We start from the raw sequence: 25,219 nt of genomic DNA on the forward strand, positions 1-25,219 counted from the left end.
TGAATACAAATTAAAATGCTAAGGTGTTAGACAGATTAGAACTTTAGTTGTCTAGTTATATTGATAAGCAAAAGAGTTTTTCACAAATTATACTGATTTTGAAAATGGAGACTAGGAAAAAATTCCATCCAAATGATATTTGACCAAACAGAAAATTTAGTTCAGAAGCACATATTTCACTGTAATCATTATATTTGCCTTTTAAAGTTTTAGTTAAATTAGTACACCCTTCCCCAAAACAAAACATTGAAAAACAGCTTACATCTGACTGAAAAGTATTACTCAGAATAAATAGCGCTAACAATACTGTTTTCTGAGTCTACATATGAAATTCAAAGAAAGATTCTTGAGGAGAATGCTTTCCTTTAATTTTCTTATTTGCTGCAGAAATGCACATGCATTCCCTAAGCACGAAGAGAAAAAAGATACTCACAAATTCCTGTACTTTCTTTCTCATCATTGAACTTTTGTTTAGCTAAAGGATAAATTTGCTTTTCCCTAGCTACAGACTTTGAACACAGAAGTATGCTTTATAAAGGAGTAGCCACTACATGCAAAGCCAACTGCAACTCCTTGGAAATGTGGATTCTAAAGGACTTATTTTCCACAGCTTAAGCCAAATCACTTCTCTTATTCTGAGATGAGAATATTATGGTCATTTAATTTTTCTGAGAATTTCTCACAGTTATAATCTATTTTTGTAAAATCTTCTATTCAAAGTAATGATATTCCCAAAATAAACTGAATAACTCTTCAGGGCATTATATTTCTTACTTAAAATGGTAAAAATTAATCTGTAAAAAGGGACATAGTTTTTGTATGTTTTATTTTATAACACCTTGCTTATTGCTTGGTATGGAACAGGTATGCAACAAATACTTAAGCCAATTATGTAGATAAACTGAATTTTCAGGTTTTGTTTTTAAAGAATAATCATAATTTGCATTAAATATATCAACTTTCTGTCTACAATTACATTATGAAATACACAATGCTAATGTCATTAGAGGTTGTAATAGAATATTTCTTCACAGTGCTTATATGTCAATTGAACATAACATATAAGCTACTGCTATAGGCAGAAGGATCTTAAATGCAAACTCAGATTGCCCCTGAATCTTTGATGTAGAATCCTTGCTTCAGGGTGTTCTTGCAACCATAACGTCCCTTGTCAACCAGACAGCTCTGATTGTTAGTCCTTGAGAGAGTTTCCATTTTTTTCATGACCTAAAAAGAAAGAAAGAAAAAAAAAAACACTGAGATGAGTTATTGGATGTGAAAATTTAAAGTGATGCCAGCAAGAAATAGAAAGTGTTTAATATAACTTTCCTTAAAATTATTGTTAATAAATGTATGACTCTATATTTTCCCAACATTTCTTGTTTTATAAGGTTCAGTTTACACATCTCTTATTATTATTACTGTAATAGAATTCCTTTCATATCCTAAGATTTAAGGTTTTAGATTCCCTGATAATTTTCCTAACTAAAATGATGGGCACTGGGCTAATACATCTCATTGGTACATGTGAAATCTAACTTGAAAATTCTGTCTAATTCTATAATGCACTAATACTGATTACCTATCAGATTCCCCATTCATTCAGAAATAAGAGTTTGTTACCACACGTTCTCACTTATAAGTGGGAGATAAACAATGGGTACGCATGGACGTAATGACAGAAATAATAAACACAGGGGACTCCAAAATGGGGGATGGTGAGGGGAGGATGAGAGTTAAAAATTACCCTCAATATTCACTATTTGGGTGATGGGTATGCTAGAAGCCCAAATCTTACAATTACACTCTATATCCATTGAACAAACTTGCACATGTACCCTCTGAATCTAAAAGAAAAATAAATATGAAATTGTGTTTGTGGGTGGGGAGGTGTTACATATCTACATAATCCTTCCTTACATAATCCTTACATACCCCTTTGCTATATAATCCATAATTTTAGGGAAAGTTGACCCTACTCCCAGTTCTGGGAGAGTCCTGTAGACTTGCTTGAAAACTTTTTCTCCCATGAATTGAAGAAGCATGGACTCCCACTGAAGCTGGAAGCATCATCTCACCACAGTGGGAAGCAGCCATGGGGTAGAGCCCTTTCTGAAACCCACAAGAACTGACTAGAGAGGTAGAAAAGCACTCGAGGGAAGCTGAAGTCTCTGGATCAAGTGGCCCTGAAGTTTGCCCTACCTCTTTATTTTCTTTGCTTGAAGAATCGATCCTCTTTCTCAGCTGGACATTCCTGAGTTGAGTTTTCTGTTACTTGCAGCTTTACAGGTGCTAACTGATTCTCTAACTTTTCACTATGTAAATATATTTTCATTCTTATTTTGTTATTGCCACAAGGGACATAAATCACTTATGGCAAATCCTATGTTTTGTGTGTTTTTGTGGCAACATAGCTGTGCCCCAAATTCCACTATTTGAATATTTAAACTCCAAATTCATTTTCTCAGTTGAGTTTTCGTTAGTTTTAATATCATAGTCAATATGGAATTACATTTTCAAAAACACTTGTTTTAGACCTGACTGCCTCCCAAGCGACTCTGAGCCTGGGGATGTTAAGGTTTCATAAAAGATACAGCCCTGATAGAGAAATCCTTTAATAAGAGCAGAAGGTTTAATCCACACCATGCACACTCTGTGCACAATAAATCCTTTTACTCAAGCAAAGAGTATAAGCAAAGTAACATTATTTGAACATTATCCTTAAAAAATAGATATATATGTATAATTTCATTAAGATACATTTAAAAATATACGTACATGTCATTAAACAAAGTGGCATGACAAAGAGCCATCTTTAAATCATTCCATTAATCATATCATAAAAACAATATTTGTATTGATAGGAATCAAGGAAACACTTTTCCGAAGACACTGGCTATTACATTTTTTATTTTTAAGTTCCTCAATTGACTAATAATTTAGTTTTTTTATATTTTTTCTGATAACTTTGCAAGCAACTTTAAGAAGACAGATGAATGTTACAAATGAAATTAACATTTGTCTGGCAGCACTGTAATGCACTTAGTATACTTACCATTTGTTTTTATTATTTGGTTAGCATGTTCTTATTTACCCTTACTATAAGAAACAGGATATGGTTAATCGCATGACTTTTAGCAACAACAAGAAAACACAACAAAAACCTGCTACCTATTTTTTCTGTATGTGTTACTGTTACCTCTAGAACTCTCTTTTTGGTGATGAGGGCTCAATGCTCTTAAAATAGAACAAAGATGAATCACAATGAATAGAATAAATTTACTCCTAGCATTTGTGGTAAAGAAATAAATATAAGACTGATGGGAAAATTTTAGCAAACTGTAATATATCTATAAACTATTCTGTATTTGTACATATAAAATATCAAGTATTCTGAATAATTTTAAATAGTTTGAAATCAGTCATTCTTTTTCTTGAGATTCATATTCTGGAATGATTACATTAGTTATCAAAGTAGCTAGATAAATAATCCTGAGCAAAAAAAAGTGTCATGATTCAACATTCTGGGTATATGTTGCCTATGACTGAGGCATGGTGATTCTCCACTTACCAGAGCAAGAAATTCCCTGGAGCACAAGGAACAGCGATATGGTTCAACAAGAGCAGAAGAGAAAAAACAGGGGACCCATTCAGGCGGAGGTGGCTTAGAGACTGTGCCCAGTAAGTTAAGCCCTGTGCACTGGATCCCTTCATTACTCCAGAAAGCACTGCAACCAACGAGTCTAATCATGTAGACAGAGGGCAGTTGCCAGAATGCAGAAAGCAACCTTCTCTAGAGTCGAGCAAAAGAAGCTGGTCATCTGAGAGGTGTCCATCCTTTATCTTGGGGATGAAGCTTCTGGATACAATCAAGGCAAGATGACACCATCTCCATCAATAGATGAGGATTCAGGGCAGGCTTTCAAGCTAATAATAACACAGGAATTGAAGTTAGGTAATACAAAGAAAAACAGATGAACCTAATGTCTCAGGAAATCGACCTAAAAGGTGTAACACTTTCTACCAGGAAATTAACACTGCTACTTATAGCATAATGCTGAATGATTTCTCCAAAAACTACAAATTGAAGAATATTTTAGATAATAACTTGATGAAATTGTATCAATAAAAGCTACGATATAGGCTTAAGGAAGCAGAAGATGTGAATTGTGTAGTTTTTGTAGTTATCTGCATCCACATATTATAGACTGAACATAGTATACTGAATAGAGCACAAGTCATAGATTCTGCTTTCCAGACTTAGCTTTTGCCAGTAATTGCATTGCTTTGCAAAAGCTAGAGCCAGTATGAGCCACAATTCCCCCATTTATAAAATGAAAATGAGGAATTCAGTCAAGATGATCTCTAAGATCTCTCAAAAATTCCATGCTTTATACATTGCTGGTAGATTTCCTGAAACAATAGGCATCATCTCTATTTTTTTTTCTCACCTATCTTGTAGTCATGTCAATATTCATTATTATATATAAGCTGATTTTCCTAAATCACTTGTCTTTTAAAGATTAGCAGCTCTCTCACTCTTTCCACAGCATCCTAAAGGAAGTTGATCATATCAAACAGTGTTGAGTCACTACGGTGATTCTAAACAAGGAGAAACGAAGCATCCAGCAGCGATGTTGGATAAGAAATAGTCTCCAAAAGGATAAAAGTAAGCCTGGCAAAATCATTGTTTTGTACCTGCCTCCAACACATTTGCGAGGGGGTGTTAATGAAAAATGAGAGTGATGTTCCCGTCACACATTTTTGGATTACTGTGCAGCAACATCAATTGGAAACCTAATGAAACAGAGACCACCTACAGAGGAGGGATAGTGTGTTCCTCTGTCTTCCTGCATCCAATTTACCAACTGACTCTATGGAACAAGCTGCTGGTTTGTTTGTGGCCTTCATACTGATTGGTCATACATTTAACACTGATAATTGGCAGTGCCAACTTCCACTATCTTTCACAAGTAAAAGAATGTTGTAACGTGTTACAATTGCGTGGTAATTGTAACAGGTAACAGGCACATTTTCTTCTACCCTGGTGATCTTAAAATTCCAGCACTGATATCATCTCATGATGGTGGACTGTTTGAATTAGACTAAGTCCCAGATGAATTGGTCATTCCCCCTATTTAATTGTTTCCATTAACTAACAGAATATGCTATGTATTCATCAAATAGAACTTCTCCCAATCAGGGAAATAGCAATAAGAAACTTAGTAGGTGAGTTCCCACAAAACATATCAGGGACTACATAAAGAGCTGATGTTCCAAATGCAAGTGTTCTGTTCTTTGTTTTTGCACCTGTTCAAACTGGCATCTGGTATTAGGCTTGTGACTAGTCAAATATTACTACTTTCTGTCAAGCTGGCTGGGAGAAACAAAAGAAAGAGAATACAGTGTATAATATTAGTTCATCCTTGTGTGTTATTTTGTGACTGCATTTTCCTTGTCAGCCTCCCTCCCTGTGCTTATCATCAAATGCAGTTTATTCTTTTTTTTTTTCTCTCAAATTTGACTTCTAGAAGCCATCTGGCATTCATTCTAATTCCCACATTATAGCTCTCCATAAGTCAGTCTGCTGACTGCCTGTCAGGTTATAGGATTAAGTTTAAGATTTTCCTAATTCATTGTGAGGTTCTTCATGGATTTGATCTATTACATCTTCCTGAGCTTGTCCAGTTGTAGATTTCTGCATGTGATTTATGTCTAACAGGTGTTAGTTTGCTACAGCTTTCTAAATATTGGCTTCCCAATGCAAGGGAGGCTTGGGAAGACACTAGAACTCAAATTGTATTCATACACAACTGGAGAATGGCCTCCCTGCTGAAATTCAGTGTTGCAGAACTATTTATTAAGCTAAAAAGATTGATGTTTCAATATATGGAAAAGTAAAGAGACTCGAATTCCATCATCAACTCACCAGTTGCACCTATGTATCTGTGGCTCTCAGGATACAGTATATTATTTAACAGGTGGAAAAACTAGGTAAGTTTAAAAATACAGATTTACCCCTTGCTATGAATTACTGTGAATTTGAGTGTTGTTTTCTAATGTCTTAGTTTAAGCTGAATGCCTTTGTATAATTTTTGTTTTCCTGGTGTAAAGTTAAAATGCCTAATGGAAACCTACTCATTGTTAGGGAGAGAAAAAGAAAGATTTCTTTTAAAGACTGTATCTAGTAAAGCATTTTAAAATTCATTATTATACTTTTGAAAGATAGCATTGAAGAAAACAGAATCAGGAATAAAGTTTATTTAATAATGAATGTCCACATAAGTCTGACACCATTACAAATGTTTATTTCTTATGCTAAGTTCATTTAAATAAAATTTCTAGATTGAGATATGGTGATTTCCATCGTTTTCATGTTGGGCCATTTGTCTTATCTTTGTGTGAATGACATGACACCTATGTTTATTAAACCCAAAAAATCTTTAGCCTCATATTGGTCTTTTGTGTGATATATATAGTGCTCTTTAGTTTTAAGCCAGTCTATACTTCATAGTTATTCCTCACTTTAGCTACAGCAAGAAAATTGTTACATTCATATTATAGATAAATAATCCAAGATACAGGGAGATTAAGGCACTTGCCTGTGGTCACACTGAGAGTTAATCAAAATTAAAATGCACCGCTCTGAGTTCCCAGGCCACTGCTCAGCCCCTGGAGCAATGCCACTTTGCACTATAAATTGTTCCAATAATTTTAAAAATTTATAATGTGCTCATCAATTTGCATATCTGAGTATGAATTACAAACATTAAAATTGGCTACAACTCCTCATCAACCAATTACTAACAAGAAGCACCTAAAAGGTCAAAATCATGAAATACCAAAGTAAACAGATATGTGTGCACCTTTTGCTAAATACCAGTCATATAATCCAACATGTATTCATTATATTTTTGACACTAGGAAATAGTTTAAACCTTGGTTTATTCATCGTAGTTGACCTTGAATTATTAGAAGAAACTAAAGTGATATTTTAAAAAAATTACTTTCATATGATTCAGACATGATATGATCTTTAGATAGCAAATATTAAGGGAGTTACATATAGATGTAGTATTAAGATAGAGTGTAATTTGTCAATTGGAAATTGGCACTATTAAAGAAAAAAGTCAGTAATAAATATTTAAAAAGCTATTCCATATTACAACATGTATTAAGCACTGACTACGTTCTGTTTGGGGAATTTCTTGATTTCTAACAGCATTTCTTCTATGATAAGAAGTTTTCTACAATTTTCTACCTTCAGCTCTTGTTGTTCTCATTCTTTGTCCCATCATGGTTCCGTTGTTTGGTTTCTCACAGTCAGCCTTAATGGGGCAATTAACCATACAGCATTGATAAAAATACTAACTCGAGAAAATTGTCAAAAGAACATAGAACATTCAGGATCATTTTTAAAAGGCTAGCTGTCTCACTGAAAACTGTAATTAAAGTATGTGTGATTTTGCTTGTGTGTTTGTTACATAATTCTCCTGGTCTACAGTTAAAGAAAATGTGGGCCCCTACCGTAGACTGCAATGGGAAAGCACGTTTATTCTCTAGTCAGTGATAATAAAGCACAACTCCTTGGGGAGGGACTTTTTCCCTATGGTATTCACACTACCTTTCTTTTAAATGCTGCTAAGTGTGAAATTAGTGTTGTCCCTGAAAGTGCATAAGATTAATTGTTAGTAATTGAACACAGTTTGGAGGCTAATTATATAAAAATTGATATTAAAAGAATACTACCAGATTGATTGAGTTTTACAGTTTGCATTTAGTTTTCAAATTACATGAGTTGAAAGGCAGTGGTAAGAAACAATAAAAATCCATTCAGAGCTGCTAAAGCAAATTAAGGTTTACTAGTCTTTGAAAGACAAATGAGTCAAATGCTGTAATACAGGGAAATCAGTAAAAATGGTTCTAAAATTAACTACAGAATTAAAATATCAATACCCCTAAGATTGTATGGGTTGACCACATTTTGTGTAGGTGACCTGACTTTCCCTGTGCACCTGACTAGATAGGGTAGAGCAAAGCAGGAAACTAGGACCATTCTTTGAAAATATAAGTTATGATGATTTGAAAGAAAGAGGGAAGGAAGGAAGGAAGAAGGAAGGAAGGAGAGAAAGAAAGAAGGAAAAAAGGAAAGAAAGAGAGAAAGAAAGAGAGAGAAAGAGAGAAAAAGAAAGAAGAAAGAAGAGAAAGAAAGAAAGAAAGAAAGAAAGAAAGAAAGAAAGAAAGAAAGAAAGAAAGAAGAAAGAAAGAAAGAAGAAAGAAAGAAAGAGAAAGAAAGAAAGAAAGAAGGAATTGGCTTGATATAGTGTGTGTTTGTCTCCTCCAAATATGCTGAAATGTAATCCCCAATATTGAAGGTGGGGCCTCGTGAGAGGTGTCCGGGTCATGGGGAAAGATCCCTCATGAATAACTTGGTGCCATCCTCAAAGTAATGAGTGAGTTCTCCCTCTTTGTGCTCATGTGAGATCTGGTTGTTTAAAAGACTCTGAGACTTCCCCATTATCTCTCTTGCTCCTGCTCATGCCATGTGTAATGCCCACGACCCCTTCACCTTCCACCATGATTGTAAGCTTCCTGAGGCCTTGCCAGGAATAGATGCCAGCACCATGCTTTTTGTACAGCCTGTAAAACCATGAGCAAAAATAAACTTCTTTTCCTAATAAATTACCCAGCCTAGGGTATTTCTTTAGAGCAGTGCAAGTAGACTAACACACAGCCTTACTACAAATGGAAACATGTAACTCTATACTAATTAAAACAGTAGAATTCTGGTATAAAAGTAGACAGAGAGGTCAATGATATCCCTAAAATAGAATCTATGATGGGTAGTAAATTAATATATGAAAGGCGTTTTCCAACTCAATCAGGAAAAAAGGGCTTACCAATAATTAGTTTTTAGATAATTGGTTGGCAATTCAGGAATAGGATCAATTTTGACTTTTACTTTATACCATATACCAACCACTGTTTTTAAATTTACTTCTGAAAAACTAAAGATACTTCAAATATAGGACCATGGTTGAAGGAATCAGATGGACTGATTGAATTTTCATTCTCACACAAATTCACTTAGACCATTCCACTTTCCTTTTTTTTTGAGACAGGGTCTCACTCTGTCACCCAGGCTGGAGTGGAGTGCAGTAGTGTGATTATGGCTCACTGCAGCCTTGACCTCCTGGGCTCAAGTGACCTCCCATTTCAGCCTCCCAAGTAGCTGGTACTAAAGGCATGTGCCACCGTGCTCCTCTGATTTTTAATTTTTTTAAAAAGAGGGGTCTTATGATGTTGCCCAGACTGGTTTCGAGCTTTCGGGCTGAAGCAATCCTCCTGCCTCAGACTCCCAGAGTGCTGGGATTACAGGCCACTGCACCTGGTCAACTTTCCAATTTTTTTTTTCTTTTTTTTGAGACGGATCCTGGCTCTGTCGCCCAGGCTGGAGTGCAGTGGCGCGATCTCGGCTCAATGCAAGCTCCGCCTCCTGGGTTCGAGCCATTCTCCTCCCTCAGCCTCCCGAGTAGCTGGGACTACAGGCACCCGCCACCACGACCGGCTAATTTTTTTGTATTTTTTTAGTAGAGACGGGGTTTCACCCTGTTAGCCGGGACAGTCTCGATTTCCTGACCACGTGATCCACCCACCTTGGCCTCCCAAAGTGCTGGGATTACAGGCTTGAGCCACCGCACCCGGCCCAACTTTCCAATTTTTATAAATTAAACTTCCATCTAAGATTCTGTTTGAAAAAAACTTTTCTACTAAAAAGAAAACAAAAAGGCTTGAAAATTTGCCATATACCAAAATACATTTAGACAGATGAAATATTTGTTATTAAAAATAAAACACTGAAAATCCAAAGGAACACATAATTTACCAGAAGCAAATATCTGAAATAAGTAGAATTTTCCAAATATACATTCAATAGAAGAAAAATATGTGTAGGAAAGACTGAGAGATGACTACATGAAATTTAAAACTTTCTTTACATCAAAATAAACCAAAGTAAAAAGATGACAAAAATATTTGTATCACATATGAACTTAAATGTGTTAATTCCTTAGTTTTAAAAAGCCTATGAATTAAAACTATAAACATCTTAATTTGAGGGGAAAAAAAAAAGCACATTATGTGGGCAACAATGTTCCAGAAGGAAAATCCAGGTAAATATCATAATAATAAAGATATACTGGATGAGAAATTTCAACCAATTTTGGCAAGATAGAAAGTGAGTGAAAGAGTGGTTACTGATGAAAGAGCAAAGGGGGAGCCTGAACCTAGAAAGTACAGAACGGGCTGACTGATCTGCCCTACGGAGCCCCAGAGAGAAGCTGGCCTCCAAAACCCCATGAATGACACGTGGGACTCTAAAGACAGGGGTTAATAGACAGGGTGTACACGGAATTCAGTCACTGTTGTCTCTCTCCACCCCCATCTCACTCTCTCCTTCATACACATACACATGCAAGCAGAATCCTCAGAAGTCAAGCTTTTATTTCCCCAGTTAAAAAGAAAACAAAATCAGTGTTTCCTTTTCCAAAGAAAATGAACCACTTCTCTGGGAAGAATTCAGGAGTATGATAAGGCTGTTCCAGAGCAAAGCCTTCTTTTGTTGCTTTACGGCCTCCCAGCATGATGGCTGGCTTCCACCCTACTCACCCTCCACCCTACTCACCCTACTCACCCTAAAGCAAAGCATGCCAGTGGATAAACTGCTCATGTACACAGCACACAGTCACTTATTTTCATTGTCACATTCTGAAACATCGATGGATAAGAAGGAATCACTTGGAATTGAGTGAAGCATGTATTATGAAAGAGAATGATCAAGAAGTACAAGCAGAAAGAAATGACCATCAAAGAAGAATAGGGTTCAAGCTAAAGAAAATAAAGAAAAAAAAACAATCTCAATAATACCTCACAAATATTTCAGAAAATACTGTAACCATAAGGTATAAACAGAATGCTATTTAAAAAGGATGGTAATTCAGAGAACAAGAAGAACTCATGAAAATTAAATTATGATGGCAAAACAAAGAACTATCACTAATAAAAAATATATGGGAAAATGAACAGCATCATGAGTATGCAAATTATCCAAATTAACACAAAGATACTCTGCTCTGTTTCACTATTAAGCATTAACAAGAGTAAAAGAAAATGTTAATAAAAATACTCAGTGTTGGGGAAAATGCAGTCAAACTCTGCTTGTGGTATTACAGATTCGTACAACTCTGGAAATGATTTAGCTATATGTATATAAAAAGAGAAAGACATAAAGACAAACTTTTGGCCTAGTGTAGAACAGTTCTCCAGGTAGCCTTATAGTAACCAAGTTCTTCCCCCTTTCTTTCTTGTAGTTTTCAAGAATAACTGTAGAATGATCTGGAAATGCAACAGCCTAAGATAGGAAAGGATTCACCAGAATAGCCCAAGCTCTGTTGTGGTCCAATCCTGGAGACAAGATGTCCTTCAGTGCTTTAGCCCAGAGTGTCACATGTTCCTGAGGTACAAAACCCAGGGCTAGATGCTTTCTGGAGACCCTCAGCTGTGGCACAAGTGGGACACCTGCAGCTGAGACTCCATGCTCCCCAGGCAGGTTTCCTGAGCCTTGAGGGAATGACTGGTAATGAACCCAAGGCTTCTGTTGTCCCTTGTTACCTATCTATAACTAATAAACCCACTTCATGTAACTTACGTGTGGAGGTGTTCTGTCTCACTGGACTCAGACTACTTGGTAACTGGTGCACAGTTAATCTACTTCACACCTAGACATTTTTTGTTCCCAAGTGAAAGATGTAAGGAAATGGAAGCAAAACCTAGAAAGAGCTAGGTATGCAAATATATTATCATAATAGTATTGAAGAATAAAATACTGCTTTTGCAACAGCTGTTCTTGAATGAGCCCTCAATAATCATTGCACGCTTCTGAAATACCTACAAAGGAGCATTGAAGATATTTAAAATATTGGCCTGTGTGCAATGGCTCACACCTATAATCCCAGCACTTTGGGAGGCCTAGGCAGGTGGATCACTTGAAGTCAGGAGTTTGAGACCAGCCTGGCCAACATGGTGAAAACCCATCTCTACTAAAAATACAAAAGTTAGCCAGGTGTGGTGCCAGGCATCTGTAATCCCAGCTTCTTGGGAGGCTGAGGCGAGAGAATCACTTGAACCTGGGAGATGGAGGTTGCAGCGAGCTGAGATCGTGCCACTGCACTCCAGCCTGGGCAACAGAATGGGACTCTGTCTCAAACAAAATAAATAAAAATATAAAATAAACATCACCCAACACTAGGCTTGCAGATCTTGCCTTTGGAAGTAAATCACTTTGGCTCTTCCTATTCTCAAAATCACTGGTCAATAAAAGTTGTTTCCTAGATGAAATAATGTCTGGGATTTTGAAAGATTAAGAAAAGTTGGAATAGCATTTCAGGCTGTAGAAAAAGCACGAGCAAGTGTGCAGATCATAAAACAGCATAGAGAACATGGAAAACTATAAGCAGCTTAGAGTTCCTAATGTTTAAACCATGAAGCTGGGAGTGGCTGGAGATGAGACCAGGGAAATTGGTAAGGAAGTGCAGATCAGGGAGGGTCTCATGATATACCAGTTAAGAAGTTCTGATTTTAGGTAATGAAGAGCCAGGAAGGGTTAAGCAGAGGCTAATCTAACAAAAAAGCAGAGGTTAATCTAACAAAATTAGATTGTGTTTTGGATATAGCATCATTGCTATAGATGTGGCAGGAATAAATAAGAAATATGGGGGTGGGGTGGGAGTTGAGTTCAGTTTAGGACACGTTACATATATTGTGATTATAAGACATCTAAAGAAGTATGTTTGATAGGCAGTTGCATCTATAAATATAAAGGAGAGGGACTAGGTTAGGATTGAAGATACATTTATTGAGGTCATTAGCATTATAAGTAAGAATTGAAGTCATGAAAATGATGAGATTGCCACACATTTACACAAAGAATTTATAAAAGAAAAAAATAAATAACTGTAAGTAAAAACTGGAACTTTGTGGGGCATCAGTATGAAAGAGACAGGCAAGAAGAAATAATCCCAAAGAAATGAAAAAGGAATGAACAGAGGTGGAAGAGAATGAAATAACAGTAAAATGTCAAACAAAGGGTAGAGAGTTTCAAGAAAATGTCAATAGTGTTAAATGGCATAGGGGGATTCATTTAGATAGGTAACAAACATGACCATTGGACTTGATTATCTGGACATCACTGGTAATTTTTTCCAACACTAGTCCCTGCAGAAGCTAATTGCAGGAAGTTTGAGTATTAGAAAGTCATAGAGGAAGCAAGAATTATGTCCTCTTTAAAAGCAGCTAATAAAGCAATACAGGAGAGTGGGAGAAGTAAGTAGGAGACAGCATGGGATGTGGGATTGGTGTGGGGGGGTGTAATTTAAGACTTGGAGACAGTTAAACATATTTATAGGACAATAAAAACATACAAGAGAAAATAAAGCATGGAAATAACAAAAGAGTACAATTTTGGAGTAGACAGTAAGTACTAAGATCTAAAGAATAAGAAATGTAGGTTTTAAACTGGGGAAGTAGACCTAACCTTTGACAGGGTTCAGGACACACTATCCCCAAATTTGGCACCTTGGCACTTGAGAAAAGAGTAGAAGCAGGAAGATCTTTCTGACCTTCTACTGTGGCTCTCCCCTGAAGCAGACTATAAAATAATTCTCTGACCATCCTTTAAAGTAGGTCATAAGACACTCATTCCAGAGGGGTCCTCCCTATACCCAGAGGAAAGAACGAAGACACAGAGATACAAAGAAGAATTTGTACAAGCAGGTCTTGCTAAGTTCCCCCTGGTTTGTTACCATTAGATCATACTTCCTTTTGTCCAATCATAATTCTATACTGTTATCCACTCTCAATCAAATCTAAATATAAAATAGATAGTGTATTAGGCCATTTTCATGCTCTTAATGAAGACATACCCAAGACTGGATAATTTATAAAAGACAGAGGTTTAATTGACTCACAGTTCAGCATGGCTGGGGTGGCTTAAGAAAACATACAATTATGGCAGAAGGGGAAACAAACACGTCTTTCTTCACATGGTGGCATGAAGGAGAGGTGTTGAGGAAAAGGGGGAAAAGCCCCTTATAAAACCATCAGATCTCATGAGAACTCACTCACTAAAATGAGAACAGCAGCATGGGGGTAACTACTCCCATCATTCAATTACGTCCCATTGGGTCCCTCTCACTACACATGGGGATTATGTCAACTACAATTCAAGATAAGATTTGGGTGGGGACACAGCCAAACTATATCACATTGTTTTTTCTGTTTCTTTAGGTCTTTATTTCCAAAAGCTTGTGAGCTGCATAAAATTTATATTAAATACATTTGTAAGCTTTTTGCTTCTCAGTCTGTCTTTTATTATAGATGCCTGAACCACGACTCTTGTGATGGGTGAGAAAAATATGTTACTTCCCTCCCCCTACACCCCTGAGACTTGAGAAAAGCAACTAAGAATGAATGGCAAGTATAGATCAACTAGTGGTCATGAGGGCAGGGGATGGCCAATGAATTGGTTGGGATCTCAAACCTCATGGCTTCATTTTTTCTGCAAAATAGAAGGCAAGTTCATTTGGGTAAGAAAGTTAAAGAAAATGGTAAGATGTTGAAGAGTCATGGAATCCAAATGGGAAATGGAGCTGGTAGGATGCAATTTAAGAATTGTGAGATGGCATTGAGGTCCGAAGCCTCAATGGAACCTCTAAAATCTGAGAGCATTTTTTAAAAAATACTACAATTGGTCCTCTGTATCTGTGGGTTCCACATCTGTGGATTCAACCACGATTAGAAATATTTGGGAAAAAAATAATAATGATACAACAATAAAAAATAACACAAATTTCCAAAAAGTGTAACAACTATTTACAGAACATTCACATTGTATTAGGTATTTTAAATAATTTAGAGATGATTTAAAGTATATGGGATGGTGTGTGTTGATTATCTGCAAATGCTATGCCATTGTATATAAGGAACTTGAGCTTCTGAGGATTTTTACGTAGGAGTTCCTGGAACCAATCCCCCAAGGATACCAAGGGTGACCTATAGTGTGCATATGCCATATATTATGCTAACTTCTTTGTATGGTCTGGGGAAGCACTCTCATAATCAAACAAATATTTTACTATTTCTGCAAATAAATTTATAGGTCAAGTTTTACCCCCAAATAAATTTGCACCAAACAAAAAGGCTTCTGGTTTTTAGAGTTTTTTAGATTTTATAATTGCAGGTAAGAGATATTCTGCAAAGAGCAAGATGTCCACAAGTTGATAGGGGAGCATCTAGAAGCCAAAAGAGGAAGGAATTAGGAAAAGGTTCCCAGCTATGGTGAATTTTGAGCTAAGTTTTGAAGGATAATGAGTAATTAGCCAGGTGAATGAGGAGATAATAGTGTTCAAAACAAGAAATCTACCTTTCATCTTCTGGAATTATTCATATATTTCATGGGTTAATCTTAATTTAGGTCTTCCCTGGGTTTCCTTAGAAATCATTTTATTTGTTTAGAGACAAAGTCTCGCTCTGTCTCTCAGGCTGGAGTGCAGTGGCAAGACCACGGCTCACTGTAGCCTGCATCTCCCAGGCTCAAGTGATCCTCCCACTTCAGCCTCCAGAGTAGCTGGAACTAAAGATGCACGTGGAGTCAAGGTCCCACTGTGTTTGTTGTCCAGGCTGGTTTCAAGCTCCTGGGCTCAATCAGTCCTCCTGCCTCAACCTCCCAAATTGCTGTGATTACAGTGTGAGCCACTGTGCTCTGACTAGAAAGCATTTAACAAGAGCTTCTATAATGGATCAATTTACACCTGATGTTTTGGTATTAATATCGAGTAAAACTAATGACTTCTGGACTCCTGATAAAAGCAATTTGAATATTAAAAGGAGTCCTCTATTTAGGAGTCAAATTCCGAGTGAGAAATGGCAACAATAAACACATCTAGATCATATACAGGTATGGATTAATTAAAGTATTATTAACTCAAATAGTCAAGTACCTCATTACTAGAATTTAACTGAATCAAAGGATGCTTATATTACAAACAAACTTTTTACCCTAGAAGAAATAACTTTTTAAGGGGAAAAATGCTTATCTATCATTTTGTACACTAGCATTAGCATTTGCTAGTTCAAATCTAATAAAGCCCTCTCCATGAATGCACCATTAATAAAATCTTCAAAATGGCTTCTCTCAACATTTTCTTTTTGATTTTTCGTGATTTAATTAGAAACATCTTTTAAAAGGCTGGTTTTACTATGGTAGTATCACATCTGCATTTTCAGCAGTATGCTGTTTAATCACAACGGGTTATAACGTGAAACTCCCAGTACTTATTGTATTATCTAGTAGAACCCACACATTTTGTATTTTTAGTGCCCCTGAGTCATCATCTTATATTTGTTCATCAACATTTTAACTGCCCCTCTTAAAAAAAATGTAATTTGATAGTTAATTTTCTAAACTTGTCATCCTTTTATTTTCTTCAAAGTAATGACATTTCATATGCCTTTGGTATGCTTCATCCTGCACCTGAACCCTTTTCTCTAATAAGTCAAAATTTATTTCTCTTTTTCTACCTTATATTAACTTTTGCAATTTTTGTTTAGAGATTTCAAACTAAATTCTTCTAAGATTTTATGATCCTCAGTAAAAATGAGTTAGCTATTTTATGCCACATCACTGGATAGTTTTAGAATATATGTAAATGCTATGGTGGTAATGTTGAAATTTGTAGTGTAAGATTAGTCTAGGAAAAAATGAAATATATATTATACATACATATAAATTTAAATATATTATACACATACAAAGTAGGTGTTGGGTTTTTTGGCAGCAAATTTTTTTTCTTTCAGCTTATTAACAAAGGACAGATTCCTTTTTCTAATAGAGACGAATTCTCCCATTAAAAATACGGTCTTAAACTGACAAATAAGAATTCTATATATTCTTAGGGTGCATAGTGATGTTTCAATACAGATAATGTACAGTGATCAGATCAGGGTAGCTGGCATATCCATCATCTCAAACATTTATCATTTCTTTGTGTTAGAAGTTGGATTTTTTTTAATACTCAAAGAATGGTGAAAAGTTTTTGTGGGTTTAAGTGCTGGCTTGAGAGTTTTTTTATTCACTGTTCCTTCTCTGGAACAGAATCAAACAGACGTAAATTGGATCAAAAACCTGTTGAAGAACTAGGGCTGTTTCCCCATCCTACCCTCCATTCCTTCCTTCCAACATTCCTTCTTTCCTTCTTTCCTTCCTTCCTTCCTTCCTTCCTTCCTTCCTTCCTTCCTTCCTTCCTTCCTTCCTTTTCCCTTCCTTCCTTATTTCCTTTTCTTCCTTTCTTCATCCTTGCCTCCCTGTTTTCTTTCCCTCTTCTCTTAAATTGCAAAGAAAAAGGGAGAGCAAATTATTCAGATAAACATGTATTGTTAATTATTGTAAGCCCTCTTGAAAGCAGGAGCTGATTCTTAGCATCCTCCACCACTCCTAGCACAGTACCTTTACCACTGTCTACATTACATGGAGTAATAGCTTAGAGCATGGGTTCAAGAGTCCAGCTGCCTTGGTTTCAGCTCCAGTCCTGTCTTACTAGATGTGTGGCTGTGGGCAAGTAACTGGACCTTCCTTTATTCTGAAGAATCTAATAATAATAGCATTCCACTTATACAGTTGTATTAATTAAATACGACATTTAAAGTACTTAGAACTCCTGACACCTAATAAGAATTTAATAATTGTTAGTTACTGATATTGTTTTTCTGTTTCATTTTGCTAGCAAGATACATACATTCTTTTTCCTTTTTTGTGTGTCTTTTTAATTTACTCGACCAGCACTTCTTTATTTATTCATTGATTTATTCTTTTATTCAACGCATATTATTTGAGCACTTGCCATGTTTCAGAAACAGAACTAGATTCTGGAGACTTAAAAGTAAACAAGAAACACATGGCCCTCTATTAATATGAGAGCTAAGAAGGGCTACTCAACTAAACAATACAATACAATGCAGTGTTCCTAAGTGTTATAACTAGAGTGGTGGGGGGTGCTACAGAGTTGGAGGGTACACACCTAACCCAGGTTGAGAAATGTACCTGGTGGGGACCCCCACCAGGTGACAGTAATATCATCTTGTTGGAGAATACTCTGCCTTGCCACTCTCTGTTTGACCCTCTAACTCCGAAAACATGTCCCTCCCTCATCTTAGCAGGCCCCTGAGGATTCACAAATTGGGTTATTTGACCCCCTAAAAAGGATGGGGCCTCAAAAATCCATATACTAACAAAGCAGTTCAGTTGATTTTGAAGCAAGAGTCTGAACACTGAGCAATAACTGTTGGGCAAAATGGACAAGAGTAGCAAGACAAGAAATATTGGAATAAAATCTCAGTGCTGCTACAGCATATCCAAATTATAAACAAATTGGTAAAACATCCCAATATTGCATTAAAGAAAAGACCTTTCAGGTATGATGCATTTCAGAGAGATATTAATCCTAGACAGGACAATTAATGTCATCACTTTATATTCAGTAGTACATCTAAACCATGCTGGAAAGACCCAACTATTCTATTTTAAAAGACTTCCAGAGAAAGGGATTTTATGGCATTTCTTGTTGACACTTTCTAATAATTTTAATGTTAATTCTTATCACATTCTTGGACAAGATTAGGAACTTCGTCTCTTTTGCTCCTGTATTTCATTTTCTGCAGATTTTTCACCCTTGCAACTCTCTCTAATTCTCTCTCAACTTCTTAGTTCCTCTCTGTTATTCTACCCTATTCTCAAACTCTTTGTCTAGAAAATATGTGGAGCTCATACTCATTAAAATCACACAACTAGCCAGGTGTGGTGGCTCATGCCTGTAATTCCAGCAGTTTGGGAGGCTGAGTTGGGCAAATCATTGGAGGTTAGAAGTTCAAGACCAGCCTGGTGAACATGACAAAACCCTGCCACTACTAGTAATACAAAAATTAGGCATGGTGGCACGCACTTGTAACCCCAGCTACCTGGGAGGCTGAGGCAGGAGAATCGCTTGAACCCAGGAGGTGGAGGTTGCAGTGAGCTGAGATTGCACCACTGCACTCCAGCCTGGGTAACAGAGTAAGAGTCCGTCTCGAAATAAATAAGTAAAAAAGTAAAATAAAATAAAATAAAATAATGCAACAATTATAAGCTTCAAAGCATCATGTCTCTCAAGGAACATTTGTATTTTAAGGTGAGAAAGGCTTTTTAAAAAATATAAATATATTTTGGAATTTTAGACAGAAGACAACTAATGAGGTAGGGCTGAGTTTTCTAGTTGTCCCTTAACAACCATCCTGGTTGGCTACGATCGGCAACTAATGCTTTATTTGTGGGTATTTAATTACTAGGATAATTCCTTTTATACTCCCTACTAGTTCTAGTTTGAGTGTATAGCTCATGTGCTGAGAACTACGTACTGTGATCGTTTCTGACTTATGGGGAAGCAAAATGAAATTGTCCACAATAGTTTTAAAAGCCAATTTTAACTTTTTATCTATGGCAGAATAATAATAATAATTGTCACCACCACTTAAATAGTGCCTTTCATCCTTAGACCTCAAGATGCTTCAACATTGTTCCTTTACATTATTTGAGTGAATATGTTTTGGAAGAGGGGATAAACTGAACAACACATAATACATGGTTAGCTATGCTAATTTTGTTCCCTCCCTTCCCCTCCCCTCTCCTTTGCTTCCCTTTCCTTTCAGAATGAGCCTTGCTGTGTCACCCAGGCTGGAGTGCAGTGACACGATCTTGGCTCACTGCAATCTCCACCTCCCGGTTTCAAGCGATTCTCCTGCTTCAGCCTCCCTAGTAGCTGGGATTACAGGCGCCCACCACCGCACCCAGCCTTGTTTTCTTTAACAAATGCAAAATAAATAGCCCTACTAAAAAGCCAGATAATATCTTGAAGATAAACTCTTTCGAAAGTAGGTTATTCTAAACAGAGGTGTTCAATGTAAGTTTTAAAATTTTTATTCACGTATACTTAAATCCCGAACTTAACTAATACTGAATTTTTGGCTTCCATTTTATCAGATACAGAAACAAACAACTTGCTTGTTCATAGAAAAATGGCTTTAATGAATAGTAAAACTACAGCTTTTTAAGGCTTTACTGCCTTCTAAATTTTATGAGTAAATTTTGTGGAAAACTCTGTAAACAGAGCATAATTATTTTGAAAATAGGAGCCTTTGTTATTAGCCATCTAACTGTCATGGTACACGAAGCCCCCTGCTGAATAAACAAAAGACTGAAAAAAGTTACCTGTAGAGAGTTTTCGCTATTGAAAGAATAAAAACTAAAGCAATGGGGCGAACTTTTTCTTGTTCATAGACGCAAATACTGAATGCTAAACCTGGCTGAGAAAAAAATCACTTTAGCCTGATAACCGGATTACTTAGAACAAAAATAGAGAAAATTAAGAACTGAAAGGCAGAAAATTAAGGTGGAATGCAATTTAAAGAGTAAGTAGATGATGTAGGCTTTCATTTTCTTCTCCCCCTGTGTCCAGCTAATTAAAATTACAATCAAAATGAAAGAGTCTAAACTTGTAAATATCTTTAGCTAATGATTTTGTCTTTTTAATCATCTTCACATTCAAAGTCTTCTTTTATTCATTTAGGGCTTTACAATAAAATGAAATTGTTTTTCCCCTGTAAAAATCCTTCTTTTAGTTTGCCTTATCTGCTTCACTTTATATTATATACTCTCTAGTTCTTATTTCTCTTTCTCTATGTCATATTTTTTCAACTTTTACTTTGAACATACTTTACAGAAGGCAAAATCTATATTAGTGTAGAGTTTGTATTTTATTTTAAAATTTAAGTGCTGATCCAAATACAATGCTTCTAGGCTCTGTCACACACAAAAATACTCATTATAATGTATACCTTATAAAATTAAACTTGCAAAAATTAAGTAGATTCAATTTTCTTACTATAAATATTTCTTTATTGCATTAAACACTAGGAAAAGTCTTTATATTCCAAATCAAAATCACAGCTAAAGAGCCTGCTGATCCATGGAAATTTTGCTTTATATCTATGTTTACAAATGTATGTGCTTCAAGTTGTCCCAGAATTACTCTGTTTGGGGATCCAAAAAATTAAAGGCACCTAAGAACCATGAAGTCCACCATGCTGGGATCCTTCAAGTAACCAGGTCCAGTACACATTAATTGGTCACTGCCATCCACATCCTTTATTAGAGGACTTGTGTCCAAACCTGGAGGTCAGATCTGGGCTTTGCATAGCATCCTGTGTCTCTCTTGATCAGTTTCTGCCCTAGATGCTTAGGGGGGGCTACTTTATTTTCCTCCGTGTTAGTGCTAAAATATCATTTAAACCCTGGCTACTCAAAGTGTGGTTCTTGGGGCAGAAACAGTCACATCCCCTGAGAACTTTCTGAAAACATACAATCCCAGGCATCTCATCAGATGTATTGAATCAGAATCATGTGCACATTAAAAGTTGAATCCCCAGTTAATGTGCACGTTAAAAGTTGAGAGTACTGTTTGATGAAGTCACCTCTAAGCACTCTAGATATATTTCTGCTCCTTTTGTTGTTGTTGTTGTTTTTTTGCCTTTGTACTTCTCCAACCTCCACTCATGAATAGACAGCATGTAATGTCTAAGGTGGAAATGAGAGGATTGGCTTTCATACCTTATCAGTATAGTAGTTGGCCTATTGTTACCGGGTGGTCCTTGCTCCCAGAGCTCCCAAGATGGTGGTGGACCGCTTCCAAAATGGTGGCAGACTGCTTCCAAGATGGTGGCAAGCCTCGTGTCCTGTGACCTGGGGTTCTCAGCCTCACAGAGTCCAAGAAATGGAATCTTGGGCCATGCAGTGAGTGTTATAGCTCTATTAGAAGCCGGAACCCAGTGACTAGGGTTCAGCTTGATTAGGACGAACCCGGGCACTTAGCCATGCAGGAACAATGGCAAGCCTTTAGCCCAATCGGGAGCAGTAATGGGTGCCTCGCTGGATCAGGAGCACAGCAGACACCCTGCCGGATCCGGAGGGATGGAAGTCAGGGGCAGGTCTGCCACGGCGGCGAACAGCAGTGGTGGATGGTGAGTGAAAGCTCAGCTCGAGCCGTGACAAACACGGACCAAAAGAGAGTGCAGTTGCAAGATTTAATAGAGTGAAGACAGAGCTCCCATACAAAGGGAGGGGACCCAAAGAGCATAGCCGTTGCTGGCTCAGATGCCTGGGTTTATATTCTGATCATTGTCCCTCCTGCTGTGCTCTCAGGCAATAGATGATTGGCTGTTTCTTTACCTCCTGTTTTTGCCTAATTAGCATTTTAGTGAGCTCTCTTTACTATCTGATTGGTCGGGTGTGAGCTAAGTTGCAAGCCCCATGTTTAAAGGTGGAAGTGGTCACCTTCCCAGCTAGGCTTAGGGATTCTTAGTCAGCCTAGGAAATCCAGCTAGTCCTGTCTCTCACTATGATGTCATTTCCCATGACTCAGATCACTTCTTGATAAGCTGGCTAGAATGCCTTAACCATTCAGCCTGACTTAGGTAGTGATGATGATATGCCAACTAAGGCCAACTTGTTGGCCAACAATGCCTACCTCCTGGATAAGGAACCAGCATGGGCCAGCCACACCCAAGACCAAACACAAGGGCAATAAATGCACATGTGTGGGGCTGAGGGTAGTGTACTTCTGCTTTCTATAGCGAAGGATGGATTCTCCCAGCAGGTAGAGATATCTCTATACCATATGTGATATCCAAGTCTACTGCCAAAGACACTTTGGTTGGCTGATAAGGGAGGAATCTAGCACCATGTTTCCAGCTTTCTTTTTCATTCATTCATTCCATAAACACGTAGGACGATGTTTTCATCCTATCTCTCTGATAACTTATTTTCAATATCTTTTGCCAGCGATTTTCTTCTCCCCATTCTTGAAATGTTTGAATTTCTCAAGGCAACCCCTTCTTTACTTACTAAATATATTTTCTAGATTCCATTCTCTCAGCAGTCTGGTGGCTTCAATTACCATGTATATGCCAACTACTCCCATTTCTGTCTCTAGCCCAGATCTTTCCTCGATGCTCAAGACCCATATATCTAGTGCTCATTTTACAGGTCACTTGGATGTCTCCCAAGCAACTCAATCTCAATATGTTCAATAGCTAACTCACAATTTTCCATTTCAAGCCAGTTATTTCTCTGATGTTCATCGATGCAGTAAATAATTCAACTCTACTTTCAGCTGTGCTTATCTTACCTCATAGCCAATTAATCAGCAAGCCTTATTGATTCTATTTGTTGTCTTTTGAATCCTTCTACTCTTCCTATTTCTATTACTCCACCTGAGCCCAAGCATCATCATAGCTTACTCAGGTTCTTCAATAATCTCTCAAACAATATTTCTGTATCTGCTCTAATGTATGAAAAGCACAAGTTATAGCCTTAGGAAAGTTCATTTCAAAATATCACTGGAGACATTCAACGGGCTAGCTAGAAGTTAGCAAAAGTAGTTCCCTAACTAGCCTCTTAACTGATCCGTGGTCCTTCTATATTTATAACACAGCCACTGAGATTTTACATACCAAGCAATGCTGTATATATTATAGTAAGTGATTTTTCCCCCTAAAAACTAGGATCTAATCACGTCACTCTCCCCCTTAAAGTCCCATAAACTCTTCCTATTTCCCTTAATCAAAATTCTTTACATTGACTAATTGACTTCAAGGTTCCCTAAGACCTGTCTCTTGCCTCGCATGTTACAATCATTTCATTCCTCTGCATACTCCTATTCTTTACATTCTAGTTCCTTGAAAATACTGTGTGTCTTCCTGGCTGGTACTCCCACATTTAGTATCCTTTCTTACCTAGCTCATTCCTAACCATTTTTCAAATCTCAGATTAGTCACTTCCTATGAGACTTTATGTCTTATACTTTAGACTAGGCCAGGTCTAAGTAATATGCTTTCTCATCAATTTCTATTTCTTTTTATGATAGATATTGCAATTGTATGGTATATCTGCCTCTTCAGTTAGATGTAAGCTCCATCCTGGAAGGATTATGTTGGTTCTTGTTCACTACTTGTCTTAGTCTGTTTTCACACTGCTATAAAGAACTGCCAAGGACTGGGTAATTTGTAAAGAAAAGAGTTTTAATTGACTGAAAGTTCTTCATGGCTGGGGAGGCCTCAGGAAACTTATAGAGGAAGGTGAAGAAGCAGCAAGTATCTTCTTCACAAGGCAGCAGGAGAGAGAGGAAGAGAGAATGAAGGGGGAAGAGCCCCTGGTAAAACCATCAGATCTCATGAGAACTGACTCACTATCACAAGAACAGCATGGGGGGAAACTACCCCATGATCCAATCACCTCCCACCAGGTCCCTCCCTTGATACATGGGGATTACATTTGGAGATGAGATTTGGTTGGTAACGAAGAACCAAACCACATCACTACTTTAGCTCCAGAAGTGCCTTATACAAGTAGATTCTTAATAAATATTTCAAATGAAGAAATAAAGTACCAAAGGAATGAATAAGTAGAGTATACTAGATTCTAGGGATGCAGAAGAATCAGACATGACTCTATGCCTGGGTGAGAGGACTTTGAGCTCCATCATCCCACTGATTGCCAAGTTTGGTATGGCTGGTGTGGCCAAACATCCTTCTCATCCTCCATTGTTCCATATGAGCCACACATAAAGTTATAGGCTTCAAAGGATTCTGGCATCTGGTGTAAATAGGTATGCAAGAGGCCAGGACATATTTGTAAGTTCATGAGGCCATGACAGGTTGTGAAGTGTTGGATAGTTTTATCAAGTAGTACACTTTGCACTTTATCAAATTAGTACAGTAGGTTCAGTTGCCAATATTCCCTAAGACTATTTCATAACTAATTTTATCCAACTGACAAATGCCTTTTATACCAACACATGACCCATGATTCAAGAAAAGTCCAAATAGGGAATGTGTAAAGCCTGCAAGTGATGAAGTACTCAACAATGGTCACCTGCATACAGCATTCTTTTCCATGAGTGAAGGCCTAGGTTAAGTTGGTAACCATTAGGCCCAACTGATCGATCAAACTAATTTAACTTTTTAAAAATTCACAATCATCTGTATCTGAAGGCCACAATCATCTGTATCTGTATCTTAT

General features: G+C 37.0%; 1 long non-coding RNA gene across 1 annotated transcript; it reads right to left on the bottom strand.

Annotated features, from left to right (window-relative positions):
• Positions 1-1,111: 1,111 nt before the first annotated feature.
• LOC129462111 (uncharacterized) lies at positions 1,112-21,914 on the bottom strand. Its single transcript, XR_008650765.2, has 3 exons — positions 21,752-21,914; positions 3,572-3,927; positions 1,112-1,227 (listed from the first exon to the last, which is right to left on the bottom strand). It is a non-coding gene; the product is annotated as an uncharacterized lncRNA (long non-coding RNA).
• Between the last annotated feature and the right edge of the window lie 3,305 nt (positions 21,915-25,219).

This window comes from Symphalangus syndactylus, chromosome 14 (assembly GCF_028878055.3).
Source record: "Symphalangus syndactylus isolate Jambi chromosome 14, NHGRI_mSymSyn1-v2.1_pri, whole genome shotgun sequence".
In the NCBI taxonomy this organism is placed as follows: domain Eukaryota; kingdom Metazoa; phylum Chordata; class Mammalia; order Primates; family Hylobatidae; genus Symphalangus; species Symphalangus syndactylus.